The sequence below is a fragment of the Lissotriton helveticus genome, chromosome 8 (genome assembly GCF_964261635.1).
Source record: "Lissotriton helveticus chromosome 8, aLisHel1.1, whole genome shotgun sequence".
Lineage (NCBI taxonomy): Eukaryota > Metazoa > Chordata > Amphibia > Caudata > Salamandridae > Lissotriton > Lissotriton helveticus.
The window spans coordinates 692,145,198-692,158,637 of record NC_136069.1 but is presented as its reverse complement, the minus strand read 5'-3'; positions in this window follow the sequence as shown (position 1 = coordinate 692,158,637).

The following is a 13,440-nucleotide window of genomic DNA, read 5'->3' as shown; positions in this document are numbered from 1 at the left end:
GAATCAACACAATCAAATGAGCAGTTGTGGGAAAGTGGGCATTTCAGGCAAAATATACTAATGGAAATGATTGGCTTTTAAAACAGCTAAAATATGGGAATTCATCGTGATGCTGCTTTCTCCACGGCGCCTGCGCAGAAGTGCATTTCTTTTTGGCATCTTGAGCTCATACGTTAACTCGAAATATCTCGAGTTAATGTATGGTTTGCTGACAGCAGTGATGTGAAACACAGTGCAGTATTTGTCTGCGTTTTCGAGCTCTGCTGTGTGAAAAACATGTATTAACTTGTAGATATTTCCACAAGTTATCACAAATAACTACTATTAATTTAATTTTCCACAAGAATTTGAAGTGAATACATGGAATGGTTTTCTTGGGCACACAAGACTAATTTCAATATTCCACAAAACCCAATATTAGACTAACAACTAATCTTTGGTACTGGAACAGTCAGGCCCCGACTGGCCGTTGCGGGCACCGGGCAATCCCCCGGTGCGCCGCTAGGGTGGGGGCCGGTTTTGGGCCCCTGTGGGCCGTTTTTGTTACAGGGCCATTTTTGCAGCGTTGCTGCAAAAACGGCCCTGTAACAAAATCCGCCGAAAACCGGCCATGGCAAAGAGCGGGGTCGCACCCCCAACCCACCCCCAGTGGGGAGGGGGGCCGGCCGAACACTTTGCCAGGGCCGGTTTTGGTTCCCAGTCCGGCCCTGGGGACAGTGTTCTGCATGATGAATAGAGCTTCAATGCCTCATCATACAACTGACAAATGACCCCTCCTGTAGTGGCAGATGGCGGAAAATGGCATCTTGATACAACTAAAGGTTGTCAAATTATAAGGACGTATGAACTATAACTCCAAGCGTTCTGACAAATGGTGTGGTCTATCACCAAATCTTCAAATTGCTGGTACCTGCATGGAAGAAATGTTGTTTCACTTTCTTTAAGGCCCAGTATGCTAATGGTTATCCAATGTTGATTTTTTGTGAACCACTTATTACCCCAGAGACATGAAAAAATGTCACATGCAAATGGACTAATGGCTAAGTATTATCTGCATACATCTGGTACCTAAGACCACCGACTGTAATCAAGTGTAAAAGGGAGCCATATAGTTATCAAATAATAGGGGTGGGGGGGGGGAGGACGAGACTTGCAGAATACCACAACAAAGAGCTCAGGTGCCAGAATGAAATTGGCCCAACTGAATATTTTGTATATGGCACAACAAGAAAGAAGGAATCAACTCTATTGATTTCCCCTCACCTATGTAACTCATTCTAACTTTTTGTATAGCAGCCCATGGTATACAGTATCAAATGCCATTAGAATTACCGCTGTGAAATGGTCCTGATCACGCAGCAGTAACATTTGTTCACTAGTATCAAGAGCTGCAGTTTCAGTGCCCAGTAGCGGGTGAAAAACAGATTAATACCATTGATACCAATTTTCACACTCACTTGGGAATTCTATATACATTTAAGAGCATAGATTGTTATTTAGGTATTTAGTATGTGTTATTCTAGGAAAAAGGTTTTTTAGTCTTGTCAGTTGTTGTTAATATACCGCTCTCAAGATGTCTGATTAGCCTAAATGCACCAAGGGATGTTTGCATTACAATGTGAATATTTTGCTTCGCATTTTAAACTGTTATACCTTATAGATCTCAAAGATTATTTTTTGGGGGAATTTTTCAGTAAATAACAAAAATATTTTTTTCAAGCCCTTCTATAACAAAGGGCCTGATGCAGGTGACTAAATACCAGTCGGTAACGTCAAAATTGGTTAAATTTCTGCGCTACCAACCGGTATTTACCCATATGCGATGTAGGCATTACCGAACGCCATCGCTAATAAGGGATCGGTAAAAATTAGGGAAACTAGTTACCGATTCCTTATTTAGCGATTGGCAGACACCGAAACACTAAAATACAGAAACGGTAAATAATAAATCGGTAAATAATCGCAAATGCGATGTACAAAAAATCGGTAATACCGAATTTCCCAAAAATCGGTATTTAAGACTCAGTAATTACCACTGACTCCAAGCAGGTGGTAATCCGGTGCACTGCATATAAACAGCCCCAAAATGCAACAGTGTGAACACAATGGCGGCCCTCTACGTTATAGCAAAGGCGGCTACGTTTGCGAGCGGCAGGACTGCGGGTCTGGAGACGGGAGGAGTGTGTGTACAGCCTGCGTATCACACTCTTACAAATGACTGAGGCAGAAATACATGAGAGGTACAGGCTACACCCACAAACCATCCTAGACCTGATATGGGACCTGCACCCATTCCTGGAGCATCGGACACCAAGGGCGCATGCCATACCAACACATGTTCAGATGCTCTGTAGCCTGCACCTACTTGCATCAGGAAGTTACCAGGGTGTGATAGCTGTGGCAGGTGGTGTGTCACAGAGTTGCCTGTCCCGTTTCTTCAACTCCTTCTTGGATGCCATGATGCAGAGAATGCATCATTACATACGCTTCCCCAGCACACAGGCTGAACTGCAGAAGACAAAGCTTGATTTCTACCAAAACACAGTTCCTACATGTAATAGGGTGCATTGATGGGACCCACATACTAATCTGCCCACCTGCTGCTACAGAATACATATACCACAACCGCAAATCCACGCATTCCATCAAGTTTGTCTTAAGATTTTCCTATGTCTGTCTTAAGTCTGTCTTAAGTCTGTCTTCAGTTTGTCTTAAGATTGTCTTAAGTTTGTCTTAAGTCTGTCTTGTCTGTCTTAAGTCTGTCTTAAATTTGTCTTATGTCAAACTTAATACAAAATCCTAACTTTACTACTACTAAATGCCTTCTGTGAATACCAAAAGTAGTACGTTTAGGATTTTGTCTTAAGTTAGTTCTGTGAATCGGGCCCAGAGGGATCTACACACGTCTGACTGCTGGTGAATGTGGAGAAGGATACCTGCTAGGTAAATCAATGTGACACACCTTGATGTATACCTTGGATAAATGTATTGGTGACTCCTATTAATGGCACTTCCTTTCCCATTCAGGTGACAGCGCATATGCCTTGAGGTCATTTATCCTAACTCCATACCTGAACCCTTCCACCCCAAGTGAGAGAAGATACAATGTGGCACATAAAAGCACGCACAGCGTCGTGGAGCGCACCTTTAGACTACAAAAAAGCAGGTTCCGTTGCCTCCACAAAAGAGGAGGTGCACGTCAGTACCGCAACATCATCTGCTGCAAAATAATAGCAACATGTGCAATGCAATGCTCTATAATCTTGCCACAAAGAAAGGAACAAAAGTGGAACTAACTGTCTCTGAGGACGAGGGTGAGGACTGTCCACAGCCAGAGCACAGCGCAGCAGGTGTGGCAGCAGCACCAGATGGGAGACACAGACGGGCTGAGATAACACGCAACTATTTCTGAGTAAGTAAGGAGACATAGCCAGTTACTGTATGTGAGTGATGGTGTTTAATGATCATAGCACACCACCACAACATGATGTGCCTCACATGCCAGGCCTAAATCAAAAGCAGTGTCCATACAAAAAATGGGTTACATCACCCATTTGAGGAAAACCATGTTATGGCTGGCTTCACTTCCTGTGCCCACGCGCTGCACTGCTGCGTTTTTTGGCCCCACTGTCCTCACTGCCAGTCTGTCCTGTGGCAGCGCTGTGCCTTTCGCTGCGCCTCCTGGACTCTATGATAGGAGGCGTGAGACTACTGTGGCTAGTAGCCTCTTCACTTTCCCCCATTACCTGTAGTGGCTACTTAGTTGGTCTGGAGCACTTTGAGTGTAGTGGTCACTGTGTGGTCCGGGCGGCGGGGGCCGCTCGGGTGGCGATTGCTGTTACTGCCTGCTGAGGGGGCCCGGCCATCCTGCTCGCGGCCTACGTCGGGCCTAATATCCCCAGACTTGCGTGTGGCTGTGCCCGCCGGTGGTGGACGGAGGCCAGGTGAGGGAGCTGCGGCGGAGTGCGGACGCTGACCGCACCGCGATAGAGGGCGGCGCTTGGGCGGACGGTGGTGACCGGAGTGGAGAGGGGGTCGCCTCTGTGACGTCGGATATTGGCAGCTCGGCTGGGCCCACACTCTGAGACCCGAGGAGCATCTTGGACGGCTACCCCATCAAGGAGGAGTCGGCGGAGGTGCCTAGTGGTTGCGGGCGCCTCTGGACCCTGGCGCCGTGGGATGCCCCCTCCCTGCACGCTCTCACCCCAGTGCCCGGGCTGACGGACCCGTTAGAAGGTGAGAGCAGGCGGGGACGTATCTGTTGGCCTCATACCACACTGCTTTCTGGCCAGCTCTCACGACTGGTGGCCTGCTGCCTGAAGGGTCTACCAGAGTGACTACGCCAGCATAGAAGACGCACTGACCCTAGAGCCAAGGGGTGCTGGGCCCTGGCCTCATACCCCACTGCTTGGTGGCCCGCTCTCACGACTGGTGGCCTGCTGCCTGAAGGGTCTACCCGAGTGACTGCGCCAACATAGAAAATGCACGGACCCTATAGCCAAGGGGTGCTGGGCTCTGGCCTCATACCCCACTGCTTGGTGGCCCGCTCTCACGACTGGTGGCCTGCTGCCTGAAGGGTCTACCCGAGTGACTGCGCCAACATAGAAAACGCACTGACCCTAGAGCCGGGGGGTGCTGGGCTCTGGCCTCATACCCCACTGCTTGGCGGCCCGCTCTCACGACTGGTGGCCTGCTGCCTGAAGGGTCTACCAGAGTGACTGCGCCAGCATAGAAAACACACTGACCTTAGAGCCAAGGGGTGCTGGGTTCTGGCTGAGACCTAATGCGGATCCTGGCCGGGAAGGGGATTGTGATACATCTGGAGTGCAGACCGGAGACGTGGTGAGGGCATCCATGGGAACCTCGCCATGGCGACGAAGAGGGCAGCTATGGTGGGCGGATCACCAGTGGGGTGGAGCGTGGCTTCTCCCTGGTGGACCTAACGAGGGGGCTTGGCGGCACCATACCCCTGGCCGAGGGTGGTTGGCGCTTCGCCCCCATCATCTGTGCGACGAGCGAAGGGGTGCCACCATGGTGAGACTGGACGACAAGACCCACGGACGTTGCAGAATATCATTGGTGCACACCTTATCATCCCTTGGAGGTGCGACTGGGAGCGCTTGGCCTGGATCTCCTGCATTGGGTCCCGGACCCTGACGTTGGGCCATGGGGAAGCCGCGGCGCACACCGGAGGCAACACAGACTGACCCCGTTGACGACATGCCCGAGTCTCAGGATCGGAGCTCAGCTGGGGGCGTAGCGGTGGGGCTGCAACAACAGCAACTTGACCAAATCCTCAAGGCCATAGCGGACACTAAAGAATAATTGCACCACGACATAACGCAAGTGTCCACAAGTCTTGGATTATTGCGGGCTGACCACAGTAAACTAGCAGACCGGGTCAAGACCAGAGAACTTGCGATTGAAACGCTGGAACCTGCCCAGAAGGCGACGGACATGTCGCTGAGCGACCTGTTGCGCAGAGTGCAACAGTTGGAAAGGAGGGCTGCGGATGCAGAAGGTCGCAACAGACGCAACAACATAAGGGTATTGGCCTTCCCGAAAAATGTGAAGGGGACAATATGGTTGATTTTTTGGAAAAGTGGCTCAGAGAGGTGGTCTCCCCTGAAGGCCTTTCGCACTTTTATACCTTGGAGAGAGCCCATCGCGTGCCGGCCCGTCCAGGGTCGCACTCCCAGACCCGTGGTTGCACGCTTGCTTCACTTTAAGGATCGCGATCTCCTACTGCGAAATGCCCGGACATCTGGCCCCTATAAAGTGGACAATGCCACAGTTTCCCTCTACCCTGATTACTCCTAGGAAGTCCAGTGAAGCCGCTTTTCCTTCCTGGCGGTCAAGAGGGCCCTCCGAGAGGAAGGCATACAATATGCTTTGTTCTTCCCGGCATGCCTGAAGGTGATGGTGGACGGGACGGCTACCTTCTTTGACACCTCAGATGACGCTTGGCAATGGCTTGAACAATACCGCACGGGCAAGGACAGCCTGGGACCACGGGACTCGGAGGCTGAGATGCGGCCTAGACCTCGGAGGAGCCGCCGCAACAGGAAACGCAGAGCGCAGGGACAATCCCCGCCAACCTCCCAGACGGGATTAGAGAGGCTGGCGGCACTACAGGCGGTCGCTATCATATCTGGAGCGGCGACTGCACTCTCACGAGCGGACACAGAGTCTCAGCAGGGGTCGGAGGAGGGGGGGTCGGTGGGTTCTGAAGAGGACAATGGCCATTTGCCTCAGGTTACCCCAGGGACTGCTGACGGCCTGCTGGACGAGTGATGGTGTCTAACTTCAATGTGTGAACAGTAAGGGGGGACTGCTAGACGCAGCACTATGCCACTGAGAGGGGTGGAGGTGGTTCAGCCAGGAGATAGCGAGGGATGGGATGTCTGGCCCGGGCGGGGGGGGGCGGTTGCTATGTGGGGGTCTTGATCGGGGGCTCCCCTGGGGCGGGGAATAGCCAGGAGGAGGGGAATTTTGCATATGAGGCTCGGCGGTTAGGCTGGACTGGTATAGTTGCTGTTCGGCTCGAGCTGGTGTTGGGCCACCCCCTCTACCTCGCATTTATTGCGTGACCTTGGTAGTTACCAGGGTATTTCCCTTAGTGGGGACTGTGTTTGGATGGGTAACTATGGTTTAGAGCCTGTTCTAGGGAAGGATGGGGTGGGGGGTTGTTGGGGCTGTTTTGGTAAGGGGAGGTATGTCAGTGTGCCCGCCAGATTATGTTGGATTGTGTTCTGTATAACCCTTTGTTATGGCGACCCGACTTGAATTGAAATGTGCCACTTGGAACGTGCGAGGGCTGAACTCCATGAGGAAACGCTATAAAGTGCATGCATATTTGGTCCGCAGGGGGATCCAGGTGGCCTTCCTACAGGAAATGCACATTGATCAGACGGAGGGGCGGACGTTACAAAGGAGATGGAGGGGACAGTTGTTCTACACCACTTATTCTGCATTTGCCAGGGGGGCCTTGGTATTGGTGAGATCGGGGGTCCCTTTTCAGCCTACGAACACTATTGTGGACCCAGAGGGGAGGTTTGTGCTGGTGTTAGGACGCCTAGAGGGCAGGGATGTGACATTCTGCAGTGTATATGCTCCAAACTCTGACCACACCGCTTTCTTTGCGCGGCTTTCTGGGAAGCTAGCACCTTTATTAGTTGGTACTGTGTTTCTGGGGGGGACTTTAATTCCGTCACTGACGTGGAGCTGGATCGCTCTCACCCTCCACTGGCTCAGTCGGCTATAGGGAGAGTGGCCACGGTGCGACGGGAGTGGCAGGAAGCCTGGGGCCTTGTGGATGTATGGCGGGCGCAACATCCCACCGATAGGGACTACTCCTTTTATTCAGCGCCACATGATTTGCATGTGCGGCTTGATGGCTTCTTGTGCACCCCGGGGGCACTGGAACTCACACGTCATAGTCAGTACCTGGCGAGGACACTCTCAGACCACAACCCGTGCTTGATAACCGTGCTCTGGTCGCAGCAGCGGCAGGTGATCCCGACATGGCGGTTGAACCCGGCGGCGCTGGAGGACCCCACGTTTGCCGCGGAGGTCGGGGAGGGCGTGGAGCGCTACTTCTCGAGCAACGCGGGGACGGCATCGAGCAAGGCCCATGAGTGGGACGCGTTTAAGGCAATGGTGAGGGGCATATGTATCTCCTCTACTGCGGGGACGCGTAAAGAGCTGCTGCAGGATGTAGATCGGGCAGAGGCTCATCTGCGCCAGGCAGAATTGGATAGCCACGTGAATGGGAGAGGCCGTGAGGAGGTGACGGCGCTGCGTGAAGAAGTGGCCACGCAGGTCGAGCGGCCTCGCTGTCATGACTACAGGGAATACATGGCTTGGACTCATACTGAACGGGACAAAGTGGGATCTTTGTTGGCCTGGTTGGCTAACCCGGTGGTCCGGGGATCCCCCATAGTGTCGTTGACCACACCCACTGGAGACCTGGTTTTCTCACAAAAGGGGGGTCAATGACCAATTTTTGGATTATTATACACTGTTGTATCAGAGCAGGATGAGGGATACTCCTGACTGCCTGGATGACTATCTGGAGGCCACGGAGCTACCACAGTTAGACCCGGAGCATGGCGTTAAGCTGGGTGAACCTATCTCGCTGGGTGAAATAAGGGCGGCGGTTAAACATATGGCAAAGGGAAAGACACTGGGGGCTGACGGACTCCCGGTGGAGTTCTACGCCGCGTATCTAGACATTCTGGCGCCGCACCTGCAGTCGGTTTACAGAGAGGCGTGGGAACTGGGCAGGCTGCCGCCCACCATGAGAGAGCCGATCATAGTACCACTGCTGAAGAAGGGTGGAGACCCTACGTCTAGGGCGGCGTACCGGCCACTTTCCATGCTTACGGTGGACTACAAGATCCTTAGTAGGATCCTGGCACGCGCCTCTTGGACCACATGGGCACTCTGGTACACCCGGACCAATCGGGTTTCATCCCTACTAGGCACACCGCAACGTGCATACGGCGGATGATACGGGTCATGGGGGTCGGAGGGGAAGGCTTTACGAGAGCAGCGGTGTTATCAGTAGACATCGAAAAGGTGTTCGATAGTGTCGAGTGGTCGTATCTGTTCAGAGTGCTGAAGGGCTTTGGGCTAGGCGATCATTTTATACGCTAGACTGGCTTGTTATACAGGTCCGCCAAAGCTAGGGTTCGTACTGGACACACGATCTCTGCGGATTGCCAGGTGGAGAGGGGTACCCGCCAGGGCTGCTCCCTGTCCCCGCTATTATTTGCGCTGGCAATAGAACCGCTGGCGGCGCACGCCCGACAGGGTCGGTTGTACGAGGGGGTCCTGCTGCGTGGGTAACCACATCACATTTCCTTATACACGGACGATCTCCTTTTATATCTGGCCGATACAGGGAACTCACTGCAGGGTGCTAGAACCTTGCTCAGAGACTTCGGCCGCTTGTCGGGCTTGCAGGTGAATTGGAATAAGACCTGTTTATTTCCCCTTTCCCCTGAGGGCCGACCTCCGCTAGCGTTGGCTGACCTGAGGTGGGAACCAGACTGCTTGCCGTATATGGGGGTCCGTATTTTTCACGACCCGCCGACCTCTTTGAATGAAATGTGGAAGGCGCGCTAAGGGGGCTTAGAGGTAGTATAGCGTTCTGGCGCACTCTCCCTAATTCGGTGGCTGGGCGTGTAGCGCTCTTGAAGATGGTGGCGCTCCCTCGGTTGCTCTATTACTTTCGCACGTTGCCGCTTTGGATCCCTGTTTCTTTTTTTAAGACACTCCGGACGCTGATGATCGGGTTTATCTGGGGGTCTGGTAGACAGAGGGTAGCGTTAACCACCTTGATGAGACCAAGGGAAGAAGGGGGGCTGGCGTCGCCAGACTTCGCGTGGTATTACTTGGCGGCGCTGCTGCAATGGCTTACGCAAGCCGTGGCGCAAGTGTTCAGAGGGCCGGATGGACCACAGGGTAGGGTCATCCCCAGACACGTACTATCCTTTGGCAGAAACTTAGACTGGATCAGCTCACTCTCGAGGAGCGCACCCTCCAGTCATGTTGGATACGTAAAACGAGCAGGTTTTGCGAGCCCATATGCTCCGGAAATCCCCTTGGGCATGTGCACAGCCCTCCCCCATGGCGGAGATTGGTCGGCGTTAGCTGGCTGGGAGGAGCGCGGGATCCTCATGATTGGGGATTTATATAGGGATGGTGTCCTGATGTCGTTCCCGGCCTTGCAGGAAGCCTTCGACTTGCCGAGGGGGGATTATCTGCTGCATGCTGCCCTTGTGGCGGGAATCCAGAAACAGTGGAAGACGGGACTGTCGGAACCCTCGACATCCATGGGGTGCCAGTACGTCACTATGGCGGCGGGTACGTTCAAGGCCATCACTTGCCTATATAGGCGACTATCTATGGAAAACCTGCCCCCTTTGGACAACTTACGAGGTGAATGGGAGGAAGATTTGGGTAAGCCCATCCCTGAGACGACGTGGCCACAATTACTGAGGCGGGCTTGGAAGGGCACGCGCAATGCCAGATTACAACTGGTTCAATTTTATACTCTTCACAGGGCCTATTTAACCCCGGTCAAAATTCAGCAGTTCTTTGGAGGGACCCAATCGTTGTGCTCCAGATGCAATGCATAGGGCGCTAACTTCAGCCACATGTTTTGGTCCTGTGCCGGGTTAGGTTCTTACTGGACGGATGTGATGACGTGCTTGAATCAAGTGAAGGAGCGGGAGTTGGAGGTAGAGATGGGAACCTGCCTTCTGCTGTGGTTCCCGCACACCCCCAACACTAAAATAACCAGCAAATTTTATGATTTGGGTAGGATAATGGCAGAGAGGGAGCTTACCATGCACTGGAAGGCAAGGGCGGGCCCTAGCTACCGAAGGTGGAAGGCGAGCTTCTTAAATTGGGCAAGGAGTGAGGGGACACTTCGGCTTCAGATGGCCAGGCGTTCCAATAATGACAAGGCGCTGGAAACTGCAAGGGCTTGGGTGGCACTAGTAACGGAGCTCCAATCCGTAGATGAGATGAGCGAGGAGGACGAGGGTCAGGCAATTACAGTTCAGAGTGTGGAAGGGACTCCTGAGAATGCTGAGGGGAATGTTTTGGATGGGGATACTTGAGCACAGATGGAGAGGAGTTCGGCCCAGCACGACACGTTTGGAAATACTGGATAGCCAAGAGAAAGACCTAGAGCACACATGGGTAGTCTGGCGGGGTCTCCCGTCTCCTGGGATTACTGCTGTTGTTATCTTTTATTGGTTGTATTAAACTTGGCAGTACCTAGAGCTCTGGGAACCCGCATACAGGGAAATGAATAAGGGCACACTGACAGGGGGTGGGGGTAGGGAGGGAGGGGGTGGGGGTAGGGAGGGAGGGGGCGGGGGATTTAGGGAAGGGAATACAAATGCTGAGCACTGGTTTATCCCGTTTTTAATACTGCCTACTGAAAAGCCTTTCAGATGTTCATGCATGTGATGCTGATTTGACGATATGATGGTTTGAACTTCAATACAAAATATTTTTTTTTCAAAGTGTAGTGGTCACTGTGACTAGGGGTGGGCGGAAGTCGCTTAAGGGACTTACGCGGTGAGGCACGGTGATTGAACCAATCTCTGTCCCTCTCTGCATATTTCCCTTAGGCGACACCCGCCCGATGCCCGCCCGCTGCCCGCCCGCCGCCCGTCCACCTCCCGCAGGCTCCCTCGCATGCGCAGTGCCAAGAAAAAGTCTAGATGGACAAGGATGACCCAGCGATAAGGTAAGTTTTATTTAAATCTTATTTTAGGCTTTTTAATCTCATTTAATATTGCGGGCGGGAGGCGGGCGGGAGGCAGGCGGCCAACGTCCGTTACGCCCCCAAGTGCACTGAGATTTGCCTTGTTTCTCTGCCTTCCTTGCGAAAGGCGGAAGGGGCAAATCTCCGCACATTCCGTGGGCGGAACGAAGATGTCTGCCCACCCCTAACTGTGACCAGCCCCCTTGCCACATCACGCCTGCAGTGGGCCATCTCCTCCTGCATGGCCACCGAGTGCCTGCAGAGCAGAGAGGTTGCAGAGGAGAGGCGATTCACCGCCTTGGTGTAGTTGTCAAGTTTCTGCCTCTCCCTGCGCCTTGACAAATGGTCCTCATCTAATTTGCTGCACAGCAGCCTCACTGCCTCGGACACGTCCCTCATGCCCTCAGCCACAGTAGTGTTCATGGTACAGATGCCCTTCTCAATACGCTGCATGTGGCCAATCATCTGTGCCATTGTTGCTGTACTGACCTAATGGCTTTTTCTTGCAGGCGCTGGACTTTTAACATGTTCCCCTCAAGGCCAGCGAACACACTCTCATCTTTGCCCTGAGAAGGAGGACTGGCTGCCCTTGCCCTGTGGCGTCTGGAACGTGTGTGGGCACGCTCTGTCGGGGACTGTGAGCCTGCATGTTCGGCATCCTCAGCCACCGTGGACTGTTGTCCTCCTATGCTGTCCTCCTCGAACACCTCCATCTGCTGGAGGCTGGCCACTGCATGTCTCCTGCCTCTCGGTGCTGGTGGTATTGATGGTGGCGGTGGTGATGGTGACGGTGGTGGTGGTTGTGATGGTGATGGTGGCGGTGGTGGTGGTGGGATGGTGTGCCCTGCAGGCAACTGGACCTCCTCCTCGTGTATCCTCTTTGTCCCGGGTTACTTTCCTTTGTTCCCCTCTGGTGCCCTGCGAGATGGCTCGCCTGTGAAGACAGAATGTACATTTGCTCACTGAACCGGCAGCCTTTGCATTGTAATACATGTCATGCCTGCCAATTACACTGACTGTCCTCTGCTTGCTAATTGCTAATTGGTGTCACATGCATTTGGCCTCAGTGGACTGACTGTTGTGACATGTGTTACTTCTGACTATATCTCCCATAATGTATTGCAGGTTTTAAGTAAAACATGTACTGGAGTGGGAGTCACTATGCCTCATTGGGGATTGGGGATAGGGAGTGGGGAGCACAGCATACTGTGAATGCATCTTACCTTGTTTCTTGGCAGCTCTTGCTGAGCTGTCTGCATCCCCAATCCCACTCACACTCTCCAGCTGGAGGGTGGACTCGACCAGGAGATCCAGGGCAGTTGATGCAGGTGCTGTGTTCCTCCCTCCACCTGTACGGTTGGCTTACTTCTGCCTCTCTTCCAGTCTCTCCTCCGCATGCTTCCTCACATCATACCAGCGTTTTTTTAAATCCTCAATGGAGTGCTGGGTGACTGCAATGGCATTTATTTTTTCTTCAATTGCAAGCCAAATATGCATTTTCTGTGATTCAGGGACGTGCAGGGACTGTTTGCAAAATATTTGGTCGTGGTCCTTGGTCATATCCTCAATAAGGACCTCCAGCTCCCTCTCACTGAATTTGTGTTTCCTTTTTCTTTCGCCGGCCTCGTTCTCCCTCTCCTGGTTGTCCATTTTGGTTTGTTTTGTTTGCATTATTCAGTTGAGTTGCTCCTGGCTTCTCTGTTCTTCTCCCTGCCTCACAATCAGATCCAGGTTCAGTTCACCTGCATTGGTGTGGCCGCTTCCTGTTTGGGAGGTAATGAGGATGCACAGGATTGGCTGATTCGACAATTACCGATTTTTTAAATTACCGAATCGCTAATTACCGAATCGGTATTTATTTTTACCGATTCATTCTGAATCGCTATTTTTTAGCGATTATTACTGATTCGGTAATTTTTACTGAATCTTTACGTACATCTGGAATACCGAATTCTTAATAATGAATCGGTAAAATTCTCTATTAAGGACTACCTACATCTCGCCCAAAGATACTTGAGATCATTGTTCCCTTTAAGAGTGAATAGCCTTGACAAAATGACTATGATGATAGCATTAATAATAAAAATAATAATAATGACAATATTATTATTAATAATAATAACAATAATAATAGCAATAATAATAACCCCTTT